General features: G+C 39.3%; 1 protein-coding gene and 1 pseudogene across 4 annotated transcripts in view; both read right to left on the bottom strand.

Moving 5' to 3' along the window:
* Nucleotides 1–22,950, bottom strand: part of CDK14 (cyclin dependent kinase 14) — a 342,320-nt gene that overhangs the window by 299,473 nt on the left and 19,897 nt on the right. The window lies entirely within an intron of this gene.
* LOC103813012 (pre-mRNA-processing factor 6-like) overlaps nucleotides 1–22,950 on the bottom strand; it is a 50,489-nt pseudogene that overhangs the window by 20,920 nt on the left and 6,619 nt on the right.

Genomic DNA, 22,950 nt, shown 5'->3' with positions numbered 1-22,950 from the left:
TACTTGAATGTATACATTTATCTTTCTCAGAAAATCACAAAGCATCTTTAATAATCCCTGTTTCGTTAAAATAGGATACATAAGTTTTTATTTTGCTTTACAAAAGGTTTCAGTATCTACAAATGAAAGTCTTTGTGAGTCTGGTATCTTTCCTACATAATGAACAGAAATTGGCCAGCTCCCAAACAGCCTCACTGCAGAGGCCAGTCAGGGGAAATGAATGCAGCAGAAAGGGAAGGTCCCTTCCCACATGTGGAAGTACTGATTCAGAGATGCTCAACACTCAGCACTTCAAAAGAATAAATAATATTTGCCTGTTCAAGCTGGAAAAATATGTCCTAAAAGAAGTACCTTTAATTTTGGAAGGAAAAATTCCTAGCCTATTCAACTCACCACGATGAAATGCATGTTACACAAGAAAGTTTTCATTTCATAGCACACAAATTAGCCAGCAACTACACTTCCTAGAAGAGAAAGAACATGTAAGTTTTGGCCTATGCTCCTAATGACAGGTAATTTTCATTCCCAGAACAGGGTGATGTTTTATTAAAATTTTCCCCAAGGTAAAAATCAAGGTGTTGTGTCAGCTTTTTATGCAGCAATTCAGCAGCTGAAAATTTGCATTAATTGAGTATGATACTGGTGATGATTCTCCTCTGCAATCATTGGATATGCTCCGTTTCTCCTCCAGATGGTCTTCTCCCAAGTCCACAAAATTGTCTGGGAAGCTGATAACCTTTTACAAATTGAAAGCTATCCTAACAGCAACTACAGTTTCCTGACATTTACCAAATATATAACAAAATATTGGGGTCCAGTTATTTTCATTGTATATTTTGGGATTTTGTTTTGGGTTGGGGTTGGTTTTGGTTTGGGGGTATTTGTTTGTTTGGTTTGTTTTGAATTTTTTGTTTGTTTTTTTGGGGTTTTTTTTCTTTTTTTTTTTTTTTTTCCTTTGAGTACATCACCAGAATCAAACTAATGAAATTATCAGTGAATAAATAAAGAAAGAAAAAAACAGGGGGAATCACGTCCCAGGTCTCTATCTGGGCATCTGCCTCACTCGTTGGGGAGTGAAGAATGAAATTTCACACAACCTAAACATGCTGAGCATTGCTCTACTCCAGATGGAGGGAGTAAAATCCCAGCACTGCAATGGTGGCAGACATCCATCCACTGGAGTGAACTGCCCATTGTGACATGGAAGGTCAACAGACTGTTAAGAATTAACACTAACCCCAAAATTACCATTGAGAAACCTGAACAGAAACAAAAACAGGGTTACAGAAATTTCCAAAGCTCATCTGCACTTAGCTGCCTTTCCCTCTGTATGAAATCTGAATATTTTATCAGTTTGGTGTGTTTTTCCACTCACCTATGTAACAGAAAACAACAGTTGACTAAAAAGCAATAGCTTTTCCCACCGAGGGTTATGTTTTCATTGCTGGTCAAAATCTAGAATTAGTTTTATAAACACTGTGTAATTGACCTGTGAGGTTCAATAGCTCAGAACATATTGAACAAAGAGCTTAGCAGTATCCAAGAAGGGATTGAACACAATGATTAATAGCCTCTGTAACTAGACTAAAAATTGCAAGAACCTCAGTCTTCATGCTCCAGGGCACAGACAACCAGCTGAGATCAAGCATAAATTTCTGCCCACTGTGTTATGTGCACTGGGAATAGTTTACAGCTTTAGAGACTTGCAAGACTTTCGGTTTTTTCCACTGGTTGGAAAGCATCTACATTCGTCCCTTAATACCTTGGAAAGCAAGATTTTCTCAGGGAAGATCTACTAAACTGAAACAATTTCTGACAATTGTCCATCTCAACTGATTTTTAAACTTTTTTAATATAGCCAATGCTCCACAATATCATCAGAAAACTGACTCTGAAACTCCACTACTTTTCCTTGGTGATTGGGAAAAGCAGCCACACCACAGACAACCTCAGTCAACATCCCCCCACCCCAAAACACACACATACAAACACAAAATAAAATAAAAATATTCCAGCCAAATCCTTTTTTAATGAAAACTGGCGGCACCAGCTTTTCCAAATTATTCTGCTCTTATGAGAAAGAAGCTGATTTTTCAGTAGAAAATAATCAAGAACTTTAAATCTTTTCTAGTTTTCACTCAAAAACTACTTCTATTTACAAAGGATAAAGTTGTGTTTTACCCACATTTTCTTTCTCCAATTCATACTTCCATGGGCTGTATTTCTTATCTGAATTAGGCTTTCTGCCACAACTCTATATGGCACTTCCATAATCTATTTTCCTGTTGCAAGGCATCACATTGGAGTTAGAGGCAGACTTGGCAGTCCAGGAAATAGATCCACTGTGCAGCAACTGCCCATTAACTTGGGTTAATGCTGCACTGGCACTTCCATACCCAATAATTTGGGAAAATACCATTATTCATCCAGATTGTCTAAACAGGTAAGAATTCTCTCAGCTGTAGCATTTACACTGAATTTATGGTTCTTTTGATTTCCTACTTCAAACATTTACATATTTATTACTATTTTGAACAGTTATCCTTCTATATCCATCCCAACGCAATCAAATTTGCCACAGCTTGCCACAGATTTTTGCAGTTCCAGTAATATTTCATTCTTTACTAGTGGTCTCTGAAATTCTTCTTGTTTACCAGAATCTTCCACAAACTAAAGAATACTGCAACACAATGACCCAGTCTAGCAATTTTGTTACTAACATAAACATTTGGTGTATGGGTTTCTTGACCTTATGACTTAAATAAAGATCAAGTTCTCAAATAAAAGTACATTGGAAATCTGGACAGGAACCTTCTTGATGCAAGCCAAGACTATAATAAACTGACAAGATATTTTAATACTCCACTATAAAGAAGAAGCTGCAAAGCCTGAAGCCTGGGATATAACAATTAAAATGTAAAAGGAAAATAAAGTAGAATTTTTGAATTCTTATAGAAATTCTGAGGAGGTGAGACAAAACATGGAAAATATGACAGAAATCAAACAGCATGTTATCATGCAGGAAAGCTCTGGAAGGAAAGGAGGACATGAGAAACAGGAAGTTGAAAGACAAATGTCTAACAATTTGATTTTCGGTTACTTAGAGCCACGCAGACTCTGAGGATGTCTGATACTCCTTTATTCAGGTGGGGTTAACAAGGTATCCTCACCCAAGGGTGGTGAAAAACTAAGTCTTTAGGGGGAACTGGAAGTATTGGTACAAAAAAAAAAATAAGAGCTGCAGCAAGAGCCTCCCAAGGTTTAAATACACTTAATTGGAAAACAGATTGATACACAGGGCTCTGCAACTTCATCAAGCATCAGAAGTCACAAAACAGCTGAATGCATCTTGTTGCCACTCTTCTTCCATGACATTTCAGTCAAAATCCATAATATCCATTCCTTGATGATACCGTGGGCATAGTTAAATCTCAGGGGGAAGAAAGTAAGTATTAATTTCTTTTAATTGCCCTGTTTCTGAAGGGTCTAACTCAATTTGGATGCAAATGTGGAAGTAAGGTACGCCATAAAGCAACGGTGACAGAATCCAGGCAGCAGAAACACCATAAAATGTAGTGAAAGACTTTTTTTTCTTTCCCCATTGTTTCCTACACTTCAACATCTTCAGGAAAATAAGATACAAGAAATAGCCTAAGTTCTTCTTTTTACTGTAGGGTCACTCAATGAGTTTTCACTATTTATTCATCTATCTTCATGACAGAGTTTCTCCCAAGAGACCAAGACAACCCTCTCAAAGCTGCTCTAGTATAAAACAGAATGCAAAAATTAACATCAGTTCAACAGTTTTCAAAGCAGTATCCATGTTCAATTCTCAGTACCTTCAGCAGGCACTGCTCACAGATGCCAATTGCTGGCCTCTAAAAACCTTAAAAGTGAATGAAGCCCAGCTCATGAGGAACAAAAGCAAGTACATCAACTGCAAGCACATACACCTCAGAGAACACAAGCTGCAGCCACCAGGTCTTGGCATGGAAGATAAAGTATTGCCCTCCCTCCAAGAGAGAAAGCAAAATAAAAATAAATCCCTAAAATGTAGGGAATTCTGGGAGGTCAAAATCACTGTATGAGGTAAGGTGGTGTACAGGATGAATGGAGTTTACAGAATTATGTTTGTTTTAAAGACAAAATTAGAACAAGGCTGTCTTTTCCAGTGGCCAGGAAAGAAGGCATGAAAGCAAAGTGGGTCCCAGTTCCTATTCTGGCCTAGGATAATTACTAAGAAGAATCTGGAATGTTTTATCTGGAATCTCTTCTGAACAACACAACTGCCCACAAGAATTTTGGTCCTACTATCATTCTGATGCTTCAGTATCAAAACTTGTTTTAAAAAACCCCACACATTAAAAACTACTTTCTCAAATGAAAAAGCTGCTCATTAAAAGTAGTGGCCAGAGCTTTGCCAATCATATACAAATACATTCCTTTCATATATGAGGCAAAGTCATATATGTATAAACATGCTGCACAGCATCTGTGTAATAAAACTACATTTAGTTCTGCATATTTGCCTGCCACTTCTTTTACAAATGGAAAGATGGTGCCCCCAAGAAAACAACCAAGATCACCTAAATATTTTCATGTCTTACATCAGACTTAAAAATGTACAGAAGAAGCAGCAATGTGATTTTTTGAATAACTTCTCTGTATTTCTCGAACCACTCTTGACCAATGCCTCGGCATTTTTTTGGAAGCCAGTCAGTAGCTGGGAGGAATGAAAGTCTGAGGAAACAGACAAAATGTTCTGTACTTTATTAGTTGTCATGCAGTGCATCTCTGATCCTTACCACTTTGTGCTATCACAGGCTTGGACAGTGATGTATCATTATGCTCACACACGCACACAGATGAAAAAGTTAAACTACATGTTTAATTCTCAATTACATCTACCTGCAGAAGCCTTGTTGTTTCAAATAACTGTAAGCGTGTTCTATAGATTCACTTCAACTCAGGATTGCATTTGTAATGCAAACTGGCCTAGTCCAGGAAAGAGATTGCATTGGAATTCATTTCGAATTTTTCTTTTTAAAGCTTTCAATCTGACCCAGCCCAACTGCACACACCACTACAGCTTTCATTTTTCCACTCTGATGTGTATAAATTACTAAAACATCACCAAATTTACAGAAAATTAAAAAGCAGTTCCAGTTTTAGTGCAGTGGGCTGGTTGCTCTGTGCACACAGTTACTTCTCCTAGCTCTCCCCGCTGTGACTGCTACCAGCTTGCTCTTTTCTTATGGGAAAGAGTTTTCATCTGCCCTCTTTCTTCTTCCTCAGAGACAAAGTTTGCTGTTCACCACTTGGACATAGATAGGCAGTAGAGACTTCACACTTGCAGGCCCTTGCCAACCATTCATCAGTATTTTCTTCACACATTTTCAAGTGAAAATAGCTGTTACAATTACTAGCACTGGACAGATGCTACAGTCACTTTAGCTAAGTACAGAATGATGCTATTAACACCTACTTCTCAGCACAAAAATGTCACTTGCACTGCAACAGCCATCAAAAAGAGCCATCCATCTCCATGGATCAGTTAACAGATTTTTGGCTGCAGAGCCCCCTGGGTCACAAAAGGCCAGCAGCAGAGATCAGAGCAGCTGTAAGGAGCAGAGCTGCAGCCCTGAGGCTGCCCCAAGCGCAAAGCAAAGCTCCTGTCTGAGAAACACCCATTTGGTACATGGGCTTGGCCATCACTTTCCAGTGAAAATTCCACCCCGTGGATGAGCTTTCTCCTAAATGAATTGCAAATTATACACCCATGGAGTGCCAGCTGGTATTGTTTCTCTGTAGTTTTCTTTCAGTTTCCCTCTCTCTCCCCTCAATTAATACAAGGATATTCATGCCCTGTCATGTCTTACTGCTTAATTATGTACTTTGCAGAACAAAGCTTTAAAAATGAGACTATCAAGCTGGAGGGGGGAAGGGGGAAGAGCAGGACAACCAGATGTGCAGAAAGAGAGAAGGAAACAAAGGGCATTTTGAAAGGGGAGTGAGAGAATTAGGATTTGTGTGGGGATGAAAGGATGGGAAGACAGAAATAGAACAAGAAGATGCACTTAAGACTTACTGGTTCATTCACTTTAATTTATAAAAAGGTATGTGCTGTATTAAATAATTCATCTGTAGTTATCGAAAATAATTTATTAAATATTTGGAGCTGTTTGTTGTGAGATCTCAACCTGCTTCCATTTTATGAAGCAGTAGATACACACTTCTTGCTGGCAGAGAAAGAACACTGCATTGTTTTACAAAACTGGGAAAAAAACAAGGTAAATGAAAAATATATTGGCAAATCTTGGGTTAGAAGGCATATTTTAGTCTTTAGAATTAAACAAGTTACTTAAAGATATTACAAAGATCTGCTGCACCAATATTTACTTCATTCACAGTAAGACAGTTTTTCACACATCCATTTCATCTACACTTTCTTTATTGAGTGTGCTGCTAAAATTTATTTTGCATACACAGTCAAGAGAAGGTACTTAATTATGAAACAGCTTGAATGCTGTGTATATTGTAGTACAACAGGCAGTAAGGACTCCCAGAGCAAAGCTCTGGAATCAGTTTTGGGTTGGACACAACTACTGGAAACTAATTTGTTCAAAAGCATTCAGGCTCACTGTAGTCCTAAAATATTCTTTAAAAAACAATTACCAACCCTTGCAAGTATATTATTTTTTGGCATGTCAAAAATGTTTTGTACAAAAATTTAAAAAAATTCAGGGAAGGAGAAAGACTTTTTCCACTTGAATAGGAAGGGACCAGCAGAGCTCTTCAGATCCCCACTAACCACATTTTTACAGCATAATCCCATGCCCAGAGTGACCATTAGGGGAAATTAGCGTTTTCTAGTTTTCCAGTTTATATAAAACCATTTAGAATCCAGCTGTTGCCTCCTACCATTGCCAAGGGAGCTTGGTGGCAAGGGGAGGTTTATTGATCATGAGTTGTGTGTCATTTGCTCAGGTGGTAACATAATAGTTTGGAGTTGGACATTTTTATCCTTCCCATCACAGAGAAAAAAATAACTTTGAGGTTCCCATTTCCTTTACAATTTTGAAATCCTTTATTCAGCTGCAGTATTCAGTTCTCAGAATTACAGTGTAGGCAGAAAATTCTCCCTGATCCTGTATGAATAATAAATTAATTCCACATCCACTTCAATTCTATTTGTATAAATATTTTGTAGGAAACAGCTTGCTTAGTATTGATCTACTTTGTCTGGTTTCACACACCATATACAATGGTCTTCAAATATTTGCTGAACATGATTGTACTGTATTGAGCACAGACACAGAGAGGTGGATTTTCCTTTAGCCTCTTGCTGGTGCTAAGCACAGAAGGAAGAGCTTTAGAAATGAAACTGACAACTTCAAGGCAATTTGTAAAACAGAAGCTAATATTCTTTTTGGACAACAGAGTTAACAGAAACAGTGACTTTTAAGCAGTGATCTACTTCAAAGTTAACAATGACAGTCCCATTTCATAACAGGAGCCTTCAGTATAAGAAACTGTCCTGTCTGCAGAGAAGGGGCAGAGCTCAGCACTGTATGGGCATGGCTATATTGCTATTTTATACCACCCACATCACCACCAGAGGGCTTGGTCTCAGGGGAAAGAAAAGCTGAGCGCAGCCCTGGAAGTGCACCCTTTGGCCTCCTTCTCTCCCGCAGACAGGTGGTCAGGCTCTGCCCTCCCACTCCATCCTCAGCCAAGGATGCCATGCCCCACCCGTTCCTCTGAGATGTGCTGAGAAGAAGCTCTGGTGTGGGAAGCACCACATGGAATCAGGAGCTGCAGGTGAGCCTGAGCCCAGCTGGGTCCAGCCTGAGCCAGCCTGAGCTGAAGGGAGCCAGGCAGAGCAGGCAAAAGCAGCCACAGCCATGGCTGATGGGTGGAATCAATTCCAGCATCCAAAGTGGTGGCAAGGTGAGATGTGGACAGTCTCCCCTTTGGGGATTTGTCTGTCATTGCTTTCTGTTGTCTTGGGCTCAGGGACAGGGAGAATCAACCACTGGAAGTGGCCACAATCCTGTCTTTGTCCTGGCTGCCACATGGAACTAAATTGAGGTGGTAAACACCTTCTGTGTGTAAAGCACCTTTCTCTTTTCTCTACTTTTGTTCTTAATATTGCTGCTGCTACCACGCATTTCTTATTCCATTGCTTTGTGCTTCCAGAAATTGTTATCTCAACCCATATTCTCTGCCTTTGTCCCTCTCTTATCAGAAGGGGCATGAGAAAGGGCACTGGCTTATTTGGAGTTTAATTTCCAGCCAGTGTTAAACTACCACAAAAATAAAAATCAAAGAGAACTCATTTGCTTGCCCATATTTTAATGTAATATCCTCCAATGTGAAGTCACTTAACTTCTCCCACAATAGGCTGCACTAACATTCTACTGCACTAAAGAAGCCTAGTACAAGTGAAAGTTGATCCATTGAAAGAACTGTTTCAGTTTGTTTTGAATCAGATTAAGAATAGATTAAGAAACAGCCTTTTAAATTTTCTTCTGACTACACTATTTTTATTATCTAGCTGTCTTTGTGAATTTTAAACACCTAATGTAACAGAGAATGAATAGAGGTTGTGAGAATCAAATTTAATGCAAAGAAGGCCTTTCAAAAAGGGGATACTCAACATTAAAATTTCCAGTATAAAAAAAAAAAATGAAGTAAGTTTGGTTAAATCTTTACCTCAAAAATAGGATATAGAATCATCTAATCGTAGGATAATTTGGTTGGAAAAGAACTTTAGGACTATCCATTCCAACTGTTAATCTAAGAGTGCCAAGGCCTCCACTAAACCATGTCCCCAGGCATTACATCTACACTTTCAAGTCTTTTTAATGGTTTGGGTTTTTGTTTTTTTTTTTACATTTACTCCTTTTGCATCTTTTAGTACCTTCAGGGATGGTGATTCAACCACTTCCTTGGGCAACCTGTTCTAATACTTGACAACCCTTTTATCTGAAGAATTTTTCCTAATAAGCAGTCTAAACCTCCCCTGGTGCAACTTGAGGTCATTTCCTCTCATCCTGCCCACTTGTTACCAGGGGTAAGGGGCTGCCTGCACCTGGCCACAGCCTCTTTCAGGCAGTAGTACAGAGCAATGACATCTTCCCCAAGCCTCCTTTTCTCCAGGCTAAATAACCCCAGCTCCCTCAGCTGCTCCTCATGAGTCTTGTGCTCCAGACTCTCTCCCAGCTTAGTTGCCCTTCTCTGAACATCATTTTAATGTACCACAGCTGAGCCCAGTACTTGAGGTGCAGCCTCACCAGTGCCAAGTACAGGGGGACAGTCACTGCCCTGCTCCTGTTGGCCACACAGTTGCTGATACAGGCCAGGATGCCACTGGCCTTCTTTGCCACCTAGGCACACACTGGCTGAGGTTCAGCCATCTGCTGACCAGCACCCCAAGGTCCTTTTCCACCAGGTAGCTTTCCAGCCACTCATTCCCAAGCCTGTAGCACTACAGGGGGTTGTTGTGACTCATGTGAAACACCTGGTACTTCACCTTTATAGTTATGACCTCATACCACTGGCCTTGACCCATTGATCCAGATCCCTCTGCAGAGCCTTCCTCTCCTCCAGTAGATCAAAACTTCCACACAGCTTGGTGTCATCTGCACACTTACTGATCCCCTGGTCCAGATCATCATAAAAGATATCAAACAGGTCTGGCCCCAGTACTGAGCCTTGGGGTACCCACTAGTGACCAGCCACCAAGTGGAGGTAGCAGCACTCACCACCGTTCTCTGGGCCCAGACATCCAGACAGTTCTTGACCTACCAAAGAGTATGCTGTCCAAGACATAATCATCAGTGTCCCTAGGACAGTGCTTTGGGAAACAATGTCATAACTCCAGAGATCCTAATGGCTAGGAAGTTTGCACAGTCCAAAGCTACATTTGGGTCTGGCTGAGATGGAGCCCATTTTGCCCAGAGCAGCCCTGACAGTGCTGTGCTCTGTATCAGTAGCTAGTGAGGTGCTGATGAACACTCTTTGGCTACTGCAGAGCAGTGCTCACACAGCATCTGCACTGCCTCTCAAACTCCTCAGCCCTTCCACCTGTCAGCTGGATCTGAGCAAGATTTTGGGAGGGGGCAGAGCCAGGACAGCTGACCCCAACTGACCAAAGGGATATTCCAGACCATGTGGTGTCTGCTCACCAATAAAACCTAAAAAAAGGGCGGGGGGGGGGGGGGGAAGCATTAGTCATTAGAATGTTTGTTTTCTGGAGCAACTGCCGGGAGCACTGAAGCCCTGCTTCCTGGGAAGTATCTGGACATCACCTGCTGATGGGAAGTAGAGAATAAAGTATTCTGTTTTCCTTTGCTTCCATGCATGTGACCTTTACCCAATGTAAAGGCACTTGCCTTTACATTGATCCTCACGTTTTTCCATCTTATTTTCTCTCTCCTCCATCCTGCTGAAGATGGGTGTGATACAGTGGATGGTGGGCAATTGGCATCCGGCCAATGCCAGGTCACCACGCTGTACAATGTTGATGTCCTTCTCAGAGAGACTTTGCAGAAACACCATGAGTAATCAAAAGTCTGGTCATCAAATGCCATATGACTAATCCTGCCAAAACCACCTTAATCCAGCAGGTGGTCAAATGCTTTAATTCATGCTGCACCTCATTCTTGAAGTCTTTTTTTTTTTTTTTTTCCCTTGTGGAGACTTGCACAGTCAAGAACTGAATGTACAAAAAAAAAAATACTCCACAGAAGAAAAATTGCTCTTTTGCCTACAAATTACATGACAACACTTTAAATCCAAAGGGGATATAAGCAAGAAGAAAGAACTACTCCAGAGACTACAACTATTTTATATGGCAGAAACAAAAGCATTCATTTTCAACAAGAGATTTCTGTGGATAATTCCTCTGTTTCAAAAGGCAGTTCCCACCATACAAAATACCCCAGTGCACGTTAGAGTTTCAAACATCAAAAGTACTTAAGTAATTAAGTAGTTAAATCACTGGATGTTGTACACAAGAATTTTCCAGCTTTCTCAATCACAGTGTAAGGTTTAATTCATTTAACTCACACCCAGTCAATCACATACATTGAGGGCATAAAATTATACAAAATTAAGCTTAGTATTAGAGGGCATAAAATTAGACAAAATTAGGCTTATTATTTCCATAAATTGCCCTTATGTCAAAAACTTTCCAAGCCTCTTCACCCCTTTGCTTTTCATTCTTTTACTAATGATGAGGTAGTTTCCTGTGCTTACAAACATAAAGCAAATTAAAATCCCCTCATTTTCATACTGACTTCCACTACCTTTTATTTGCATTCTCACATACCTCTTACCCCAATTTAAAAACAAAAAAAAAATTAAGAAAACCCAAAATGCAATGCTTTTTTATGTATCAGGCACTGCTTATTAAATATAATAAAAAGAGTAACTTTTTCAAAACAGATTCACACATTTGCACTTTAGAAACAGGCATAGCCTGCTCCCCAAAATGATAACATTCATTTGCACAGAACACTGGTAGCTACACAATTCTGTAACTGGGACCTAAACCAGGAGAACCTGATATCTACACTAATGTCTGCTAGCATGTTCTTTAAAAAGTCTTCTGTGCCAGTGGTGGTAGCCTAGTTATTTACAGGTATTGTATGTCTATACCATAATAAGCTTTGGTATAAGTAGATAAATATGTTTATTCATTTACTCTCATCTAAATAGTCAAAAGATACATATGAAAGATTTACACATCAATTTTAAGTGCCCTTTGAACTTCCCCACCAATATAGGATTGACTCTGCAATAGCAAATATTGTAAACTGAGCTGCTGTTGTGCCGAGATGCTCTAAAGTAATTGAACCATTTTGTCAAAAAATATACAGAATTTACGAGTCAGCTTAAAAATACCTAAGTATTGAAACAGGCAGGTGACATTAGTTTCTTTGACTCCCCTTCCCAATCATCTCATAAGAACAGCTGTAATGAAATTTTACCGATTCCTTCAAGCTAACACTACATCAGAAGTATTTTAATAAGTATAAAAGAATCAGAAATTCAAATAAATACCACCTAATCAAACACCATAGTTTTGATGAATTCTCTGAACAGATGAGAGCTGGCACCAAAAAGAAACTCTGAGTTGTATATAAAAGCCATTTTTTTGTTCATTTCTGTGAAGACCTAAAAAACTCAACTGGCTTCTTTGACTTCCTGCCCCAGCTGCAGAAGAGGCACTCACCACTCTGCTCCCAGCAGCAGGCAACAGACACTTGGTCATCCAAAGGACTGTCTTGTATCCTAAGTGCCAGTGCAAACAAACCAAACAGATCTAACTAAATACACAGTAGACAAGCACAGAGATTGCAGATTGGAAGGCCATTTCTAACACCACTGCACCATCACCCCAGGTTATAATGCAGTAATCAGCAAAAAAATAACAGCATTTGTAATCACAGTTTTGTGCATCCCAGTGCCACTTTTTGCTTTCAATAGTAGAATGAGAGGAGGGACCTCAGCCAACTTTTTTTTTTTAATCATCTGGATCTTAATGAAGTTTATGTCCCTGCTTGCTGTTAAATTACACAGATTAGTAACACATGAGTAAAATAAATACCATCCCTCACATCATTACATTTCAAATTACCACATCTGAGAGGGAAAGCACAAACAACATGCACTTGGCATGTATGGAACATTTGCTGCCCAGGTTTGAAGGCAGGACTTCTGTTCAAAAGCCTCTACCTCTTCAGCCAAAGAAATCATTTATTCAGCTGGCTGCCATTATAGGCTTCTCAATGGGAGAAAGTACCTTCTAACACTGTATGAATATGGTGGCAATGAAATAAAAGAACAAAGAATAACCTGGAGTTACAGTTCATCAAATGCTTCTGAACCTGTGGCCCCAGCTGACCCTGCACAGAAACCTAGGATGCAAAGGTATGGACATACACAGACTGCAAGCCTCCACATTTCCACCCTGACATTAAACTCTCCCAACCAGGTGTCTTATAGGATTTTATATATTGAAGCTCCAACCACAAGTCTATAAAATGCCCACGAAAGTGACTGACCTGTGCAGTTATGGGAGAAAGGATGCTTCACTTCACCTCATCTGGATACATCCCATTCATCCCAGCGCTGCTTAGGTCAGGCACCGGTTTGCAGCTGTGTTCATTCATAATGTGCTCCTATCAGGTGCTGCTTAATAAATATCCAAATCCTACTGCTAGCATCATTTTAGTAGTTAATCAATCAAGCCTAAATGTTCCCAAGTTCAAAACCAGCAGCTGCTGTGGGTTGACATAGATCCAGCCATGAGCAGTTTGTTCAGGATTACATACCCGATTCACCTCCACATCCAAGGATGCTCATGGTGCTATGCAGCAAGGGTCTCAGCACCATTTTTCTACACCAATTAATTAGCAACAACTGAAGACAGCTCAGGGGGCATGGGATTGAAAATCTACCATCAACATAAACTGTTTTTCCTAGCAATCACTGGTGGAGACAATAAATGGCCTTGCCAAAACTCAGTGTGTATCCCAATGCTACTTGAATACATCACCCTCCAAATAGGAATGAGAAGGAGATCATTTGATTAGCTTGATCTAGATGGGGGAACACTGTATACAACCCCACAACCTACAACCCACACCACAGACTTGGACAGACATCAAATACTGGGGTTTTTTGAAAGGGAGCCTTTTGATTCTACTTCCCTCAATAACATAGCATCAATATTTCTTTAGTCTTTAAATAAGGCACTGATTTGGTACATTATGTGCTTGAAAGACACACAACATCACAATCACAAAAACACCTTTTTCAAAGAAACTTTTCATAAAGCAATACCAGCTCCATTTTGCTCAATCCTTGCAAGAAATTCAAAAGCAATTGCTTTGGACAGCAGAGCAGCAACCTTTGGCATGACTCCCACCAGCTGCCTCCATTCACATGTAAACCACAAAGGTTGGAGGATATTTTTCCTCACAGACTTGTCCATGAATGGTATGACATGATTCAGAAAGGAAAAACCCAAAGAGACATGCTATTAAAAGCCTCTCCACACATTCCCAACTAATAACTCAGTTTCCAAGTCTTTCCTTGTGTTCTCCATCATTTCCCTCTCCTGATTCTCTTACTCTGGTAACATTGCCAGGCTAGACACTTTTTGTTTATTCCTCTTACTCTGCTTTCTGTCTTTTGTGCTGGAAAAGAGGCTTTGTCCTATTTGTTTTCCAACATGCTGAGCACAGCTATAGGAGAATCTGCTTATTGCCTCAAAGTATTGCTCACTGATGGGTGAAATAAATAACAGTGTCTTGCTCCTTCTCTTTCCCACACTTTATTCCTTAGCAATGCAAAACAGAGTCTTTACATCAAAAAAAAAACCCACCCTATTTCTTCTTTTTAGAGGGGTCTCAGTAATGTTACAAAACTGAAGGAAGTGACAGTAAATATCTTAGATTTTTTCTGGCATCCTTCTACCACATAGAGCTTAATTGTAAAGTCTGCAGAACTACTTTGGCAGAAGTTTTACTTTCTGAGCATGCTGATTTCACTTCAGATGGCTGACATTCCCCAGAAGAGCCAGGGAAGAAAGAAAAAGAAATATCTTGGGACTTCCCACTTCCTCTCAGCAAGACACTGTCCCAAACCTCCTGCCCTCAAAAATATGTAACCACTATATTCTGTGTACTTTCCAGTGATATAAAAGTGCTCCAATCTGCCTTCCCAGTTAAAAAAAAGGATATTTGTGCTTAAAGGGGAAGAAGGAGCAAGAGCCAAATTTTTCAAAAAACATTTTAAGTATCACTTTTTAAAGCACTATTTTATAAATATTTAGTTCCTTTTCACTACTTGCTTTTGACATACAAATACAAATGCTATTGATGAAAGTCAAACAGAAAATTATATCCCTCTGCATTAAGGACTTTAATCTAAAAAGGCTTCAGAAAGCCAAATTAACTATCTTCCCTCATCAGAGACAAGCTCTCAGGATCAGAACTACCAGTAAATTACACTGTGAAGTGGCATTTCCTTACTCTCTTTTGCTGGAATCTCATGCCCCAAAATATAATGAAAGCAATTTCAATTTATATTGACAAAATTACCTACTAAGAAAACACAGGCAGCATTGATGATCAAACTGCCAACAGAATTTATAGTATATGTTCATATACTGATTTACCCACAATAAGTTATTGAACTACTTCCTCACATCACATTTTGAAAACTAATGAACTTTTCCAGGTATTTGGCCATGAAGAGGTTTTTCTCTAGTACTGGACACAGAAACTGCCTGGAAGCCACCAACACCTGTGCCCCTCCCAACTTTTCTTTTGATCCTGAAAGGGATCAGATTTTCCTGCCCTGTTAGAAAAGTCCCCATGGGTTCAGATTTAATTTCTGAGGGGCAAGACATCTTTTTTCCCCTCAGTATCCTTATGCACCCCAGCATTAATTCATTCAGATACCTTCTCACACCTGTACTATCTTTGCACTATTGAACAAAGATGCCAACAAACCTGCAGAAACAACCCTGCTACAATGGCTAACTTTAGAACATGGAATTCTGATTATTCATGCATGTTTTGAAATTTGTTTAAATTCCCTTCTGGGCAGAGGTTCTTCAAATACAGTCAACATTTATTTCTCATTAATTAATGGGAGCTATTTTTTACTTCAATATTATTTGAATAGTAAATGTTGAAATGCATGTGAAATGAGTTGCCTTACAAAGACACAGAAATTTCTGCTGTTCTTTCTAGTGCACTGAACAGAAATTTATTCTTGTCAACTGCAGCTTTCAAATGAGACAGGTCACAACATTAAAAAAATTGAAGGAGTAAATCACCATAGTAGATAGAGTGCTGACATTGTTATGCCACATTCAGAGCTTCATGTTAAAAACCTAGTTCCCAGATCAAATAATATTTTTAAGTACTTAATTACTTTTCAACATAATTTTTTCTATTATTTTTCTACTTACAGAACCTTTCCAAACTTCCTTGGCTTTTGCCACTTTTTACCTTGGGGATGGTAAAATTCTGATTCACTTCATCTGAAAGCTTTATTTTCAGGAAACAGATGATATTTCAGTAGACTACATCAGATACAGGTTCTGTTTGAATTACTTCATCTTCTTGTATTTCAGGTAATTGTCTGAGGAGGAGGCAGTCCATCTTTCCAAATGACTCTCCAAATTTCTGTTTGCCACTATGATCATCTAGTTGACCCCTCTAAAGCAGCTTGTAGATCCTGATCCTTCAATTGGTATCTGAAGCCTTCTGTGGCCTTTCCCATTTTCTCTACAGCATTGCCACTGATAAAAGATGGGGGGGACCAAACTGCACAATTGGATGTGTCGTAATTTCGTCCGTTGCCTTTCCGGGTCCTGGAAGGGCGGGACGGGAAGGAAGGGAAGGTGAAGGGAAGGGACGGGAGGGGAATGGAGGGACAGGGAATTGACGGGAAGGGAGGGAGGGACGGGAAGGGACGTGAAGGGAATGTGATAGGGCAGGGCGGGAATGGAAGGCGATTCATTCTGAAGGTAAGTGAAGTTCATGGACTTTAAGGACGTGCAGGAAGTAGCTTGCCTTACTGGTAAGGTAATGGACTTCAGTGAATTTAAGTGTCCGGCATTTCAGTTGCCTTTCCTTTCCTTCTTTCTTTTCCGTTCATTCCTTTCCTTTCCTTTCCTTTCCTTTCCCTTCCCAGTTCCCTTCCTTTCCCTTTCCTTTCCTTTCCCTCTCTGGCAGATGTTTCTAGACAATATGCTCCCATTTCCCCTTTATGGCACTCTCCATATCAATGGCTGTGTGCATGTTCTTTAGGCAGTCTCTGTTGAATGGAAGTTATCCAGCACATCAGAATCTGCTGGGAAAACAGGCAGATATGAGAGTAAGACATGAGATGCCTTTATGCCAGAAGGCATGAATGGATCAACTGTTTCTTTTTCGATCTGTAAACAGCTACAGAGGTCCTGGACAATGTGTCTTTGCTAGATAAATGAAAGGAAACTAGGATGCTGTTCCTGATGGTTTCAGTGTCCTGAGACCTTTCCTCCAGACTGTCTTCTCCCAGCAAGGAAATCCCACAAAGATGTAAAGTAAAATACCACTCATGCTAACAAAACCAGATTAACAAAGATAAAATCCAGCAAACTTCCAAGTCACATCATGAAACACAATCCAGAGGTGTGATCTTATATGATTTTTCTATATCCAGAGGATATAAAAAAATCTTACACACATCTGTCATGACATCAGGGTAATCATTTCCTTTTAAGTTTAATATAAAATGTATTAAGAAACAGCAGTCATTATCAGAGGTTTTCTGGTGCCACCAGACAGTTCAATGCCATTTGGTATCATTATTTACTTAACAGAAACAGCAGAAAACATTCCTTTCATAAACCCCAGCTGTTCTGGGAAACATGGTGCCCTCAGAGCCATCAGAGCAGGAGATCCAGCCCCCAGAGCACTGCAGAGCCAAGGTTAATGCTCTTCCAAAGCATTTAAGTGCTGCTGTCTGTAGCAACCTAAACTGAGCAAAGAGGCAAGGTGTGCTGCCCCTGCTGCTGGAGCTGGTTTTCCTCACAGCAGCCCATCTGGTGTCTGTATTTATGACCAAAGCAGAACAGGTAACACTGCAATGCTTCTGCTGCTGCTGGTGCTTGCACAGACTCCAGACCTTCTCTGCCTCTCACACTGCCCCCATGATGTAGGCTGAGGGTGGGCAAGGACACAGCTGGCCCCAAGTGACCAAAGGAATATTCTCTGACACATAACATGATGAAAAGCCAAAAAAACTGGGGGTTTGAACTTTCCAAGGTGGCTGCTGCTCAGGGACTGCTGGGATCACTCTACCTGTGGGAAGTGGTGAGTGGCTGCCTTTGTATCACTTGTGGGTTTTCTTCACTTATTAAACAGTCTTTATCTCAACTCACAAGGTTTTCTTGCTTTTACTCTTCCAATTCTTATGCCACTGCAAGGAGCAGGAGAAGGAGGATGGGAGGGAGGGGATGGTAGGTGCTTAGTTGTTATCTGAGTTAAACCCACCATATAAGGTCTTGACTAAAAAGCTCTAATGTGAAATATTTGTGAAATGTGAAGTTATCATGCTTCTTGAAATATATGTCTGTTACAGACTTAAACACTCATCACTTGCTGCAATGAAATAGCAGAAGCATCATATTCTCAAACTCTATGAAAACAAAGTATTTAATACAACAGCAAGCTCATGTGGGTGTACTTAAGAATACAAAGAGATTCTGTATTGTAAAGTACTTTCAGAATCCCCATCTTGCAGGGTTCAGAACCCTGGATTACCAGGAAACATCTCTGTGAATGGAAGCTGTTGTGCAGAGCACCTTTACGAAGTGCTGCAGGTATTTTAAATACATTTTAGTCCTTAAACAACCAGGGACAAAACAGAGAAAGTCTCTTCCCAATAATAGTGTAACTACAGTTTATGTCATGTAAATATGGGCTACAACTGTAAGTTATAATTTTTCTGTGGAAAGAGGCTGCATGTCAGTAGAAGTGTACATCCTATTCTCTTTTTTTTTTCACCTTTAATTTTGGAAGGAAAAAAAATGTCATTATTAAGGAAGGAATATTGGCAAGTATTTTGGACTTCTGTATTTCCATAAATTCAGAGCAAAACTACAACTCCTCCAGCCTCCCTTGCTTTTTAGGTATTTTCTAAAATATTATTTTCTAAAATATTCAAATGGGAGACTAGGCAAAACAACCTACTGAGGTTTCTTCTAACTGAAATATTTTCTTTCAGATGAACTTTTTGTATGCCACTTTTCCACACAGAGGTGTTCTACTGCATATTTATGAACTCATGGAAATGCTGAAATTTAATGACAGGGCTGTCAGACCCCAAACAACAGAAGCACAAACTGCACCACCACTGCAAAACCTCTACAGAGTGAAAATAAAATGAAAAAATTTGCTAATTTGACACAAGCGGTACTCTGAAGCATAAGCACCAACATAACAAAAGAGGAAATGAAACTGATTCCACAAAAATAGACATACAAAGCAGAAAAATGAAGCTGGCATATACAATAGCCTGTGGTATATTACTATGAGAGCTACAAGCAAGATAACTGAACTCTTATACACAAAAGATTTTGAAATACAGATGATGATAAGCACAACTTTAAAAACTATGTCAAAAGTTATACATAACCTTTATTAAATCTAAAGCATCATCATGTATCAAGTCAAGAAATAAAAAACCCCAGAAAATTAGGCTGGGCAAAAATTTTCCACTTTTTTGCAAAAGCATAATGGTTTCTCTGGAAAAGATGCCATTAAGAAAAGATTTTTCAGAACCAAAACTGGACCTAGCTGTCAACTCATCTCAGTAAAAGAGAATATTATCTGGTGATCACAAAATGCAGCTGGGCTGTGTGATACACATGCTGAAACACTATCAGCTTGTCTAGAGTGGGCTGGATCTTCTTTAAAAAGAGGAGATCTCATGCTGTTAGAGACAAAAAGGGATCTGAAATCTCAGTACTTTGAAGAATAGATAAGATGTTTATTTCCCAGCTCAAAATTAAGCACTACAACACTTCTAAAAGGAGTAAAGGAGCCTTTGCTCACAACTCTGCCCTGATGTTAAACAAAAGAGCACACATACACAAGAAAAATGCTCACAGAGATATCCAAACTTGCAGGAAACAGAATAAAAACAAATTAAAGCAACAAGTCCCAGTGGTCCCATTTGGAAATACTGCACAGGAAATCCAAGTGGTAAGGTGAAACTGTTCTGACTAGGAATGTAAATAGAAGCTAAATAGAAAACAGTTTAGTTGTAAGCTATGTTAAAATATTTAAGAATTCAAGAAGGCAGATAGAAGACGACTTCATAATAAAACACTTGCTTTTCATTAGCATTTTTGTGGAGTTTGTAAAATCTCTAGAGAATGTGTTGCCTGAATATGAAGTCACATTTTGAACACTGTGCAAGTAATAAGACATCTTCCCCTCCCTAGAAAACACCCAGATCCTTCACTATACTCCAGTTTTCCTTCACTGTTCTTCTCTTTACTCTCTCCAGGCTATTCTATGATGGATTTGTCAGCAGCTCCAGCTTTTTTGTAAGACACAACTCATTTCTGCAAAAAGAATTATTTTCTTCTCTTTTCTTTATGCCAGGCATTTGAGTAAGATAAATCAGAAACTGTAAAAGATGAACCAATACAAAGCCAAGACTACACCTGGAGTTTTGCCAGCAAAAGTAGCATTGTTTAACAAAATTACCCCTAAGAAACATTACCACTGTGATTTTTATGTGCCCTTAGCTCCAAACATAAAAATGCCAATATTGGATGAAACCACTCAGCCAGTGTGCTTTCTCTGTCTCTCTCAACAGATAAGCTCTGTGGTTTCTGTTGAGGGAGAGCACATACCCTTCCAGTGAGAGTCACCTCCAGATGTTTTCCATTTGTCCCCTCCTCCAACATGCACTCTGTTGCCCCCAGACACGTTTCACTGTTCCACAGCTTGGGGAAAAACTCACCCCCACCCCAAGCCCTGCCAAGGCTTTCACCAGTCCTGAAGCCCCTTTTCTGCAGGAAGGCAGAGACAGCAACATGAGGCAATGGGGTCAGTTCAGTGGAGCTCTCCACAGAAAACTTCCCTCTGTCTGCTTAGTTCTTTTTTTACTCAACTTGTCCACATCACACATAGTTTTGTGTATCTGTCATAATTCTCCTTGGTGGTCTTTTCCAGGCTTCACAATCATACTCTATTTGCTTTCTCCTTACAACACAGCTGTCCCATAACTGCCCTGCTTGAGTTGTCCAGCTTGAGCAAAGCCTTTCCAAGAAGGATTCCAGGGGGCACCTTGAAAGACTACAGAAGAGAGAGCAAAGTAAACAGTGACACCTCCTGTAAAGGCATGCAAAGGAAGAAACATCCTTGACTCCCTTTTCTATCACCTCCCCAAGTCCTTCAAAGTGTCAATTTAAAATCAGAGAAGGAGCAGGGCAGCATGTCTATCATCTAGAGAAGCTGAGAACACACACCAACATAGCTGCTAGCTTCCTCTCTCAAATCCCTCTGGTTAGCATGAGGGAAATCATTTATATCAAGTAAAGATGGTAAAGTTTATACTAGATACAACAAATAAAGACAGGATTCAATGAGCAAGACCCAGCCTGCCTGACATGGATATCTGTAGTTTGAATATATTGCGTAGAGACAGAAATTAATTTATTCTGTACTAGCATTCATGTTTGGATACAACTGCTTTGTATAGCCTCAGAATAAATACCAAATTTCCCCTTATACTTGCAAGCAGATTTGTGTTTATTGCCTTAAGAGGTTGAAAGTCACTATGGATATTTCTAATATCCTTTGCTACTTCTTGAACATACACTTCTTTAAAACCAGCCAAGTTTTTAAGTTATATATAGTCAAAGATAAATGCAGCCCAAGTTGGAAAACTCATTTTCTTAGAAGAAGCCTAAAGAAGAATTAATCTGTTCATATTAAAGCATAACATAAAAGGACTGAGTAGTGGGGGAGAAAAATGATGGGAGAAACCTATGCATGCATCAAAGCTTCACTTTAATAACATAAAAGAAATAGGTATCAGGTTGAAGCAGCATTAGAGACTTTGTAAAGAAAACTTAAGTATGGAAGAATTTTGATTCTTCTCTCCCAAGTTTTTTGTAGCACACTTTTTTTCTTCCAAAAGAGCTAAACTAAACCTGTAAGACCAGTTTATATACCTGTTGTTGCTGCAAGGGACAAAAAAATTTATGACATGATTTGTAGATTGTCATGTTAATCACTTCTGCACTTCTTGTCAGCAATCAGTCAAGGCTGCTAACATTTACCTGAGCAGTAACCATTGTTTTCAACAAGAAAAATTACTACCTCCTGCCCATTTTTCTTATTAAGTATCATTTCACAAATTAAGGCTTTGATTCTACGAGTATGCACATTTTTGACAAGTTTATGTGTTTCCCTGCAAGCCAGTGAATCTCTCAAAGCACAGAGCACTTCATGCTTTGCAAAAGCTTCACTAAGAATTTAGGAATCAGTAACAAACGATATGAATCCAACTGAGAAATGCATGGTAACCTACTTCTTAAAAGGTACTTAAAAAGCTGACCCCATCTAGGTTACCAGAACAGCAGGTTTTTGAAATGTGGTTTTATGATCAAATTCAAGAGATTTATCACTCTATCTGGAAAGGGAGAAAAACAATAGACACAGCAGAAGATTAAAGAAGGATAACAGAAAACATAGGGAATGATGAATTTGAGGGCTCTAATATTTAGGCCCTGCCCAATTCTTCCTAAGTAATAAAAACCAAAATATTAATCAATATTCATTTTGAAATCTAGAGTACACAATAAGTTTATAGCTCACATTAATTCTAGAGAGAGCTTTTAGTGGCACAGGACAATAATTAGAATTGTCAAAATGCACCTCAGCGTTGGTGCTTTGTTTCCTATTTGTCTTGGTTGTTAATTTTGGTCATTAAGACCAAAAAAAAAAAAAACAAAAAAAAACAAACAAACAGAAAAAAAACTGCGTTAATGACCATAATTCACTAACCCATAGCTGATTTTTCATGATGAGTTTTGGGATTAATTTTTCACTATTTTACACACTAATTAACTGGTTTGGGAGAAAACCATCTCCAGGGGATCATTAATTAATTACAGACATATTGTTTATTAATGCATATTTTTCTTTTCCAAAACTGTGCAGCAAGAGTGAACATAATTTACTCCCTTCTCTTATAAACTTAAATGAATAATAAATCTGTTTTACTGCACTCTTAATTATAGCCCAGTTTTAAAGCATCCCCCACCTTGCTCAAGCAGGACCCTAAGGGTACCTTTTACTAGCACAATGAGCACAATCTTTTGAACTATTTTACTGAAGAAGTTTGGGCTCAGGACAG

Source organism: Serinus canaria, chromosome 2 (assembly GCF_022539315.1).
Source record: "Serinus canaria isolate serCan28SL12 chromosome 2, serCan2020, whole genome shotgun sequence".
In the NCBI taxonomy this organism is placed as follows: Eukaryota; Metazoa; Chordata; class Aves; order Passeriformes; family Fringillidae; genus Serinus; species Serinus canaria.
This window is presented reverse-complemented; position numbering and strand designations above follow the sequence as displayed.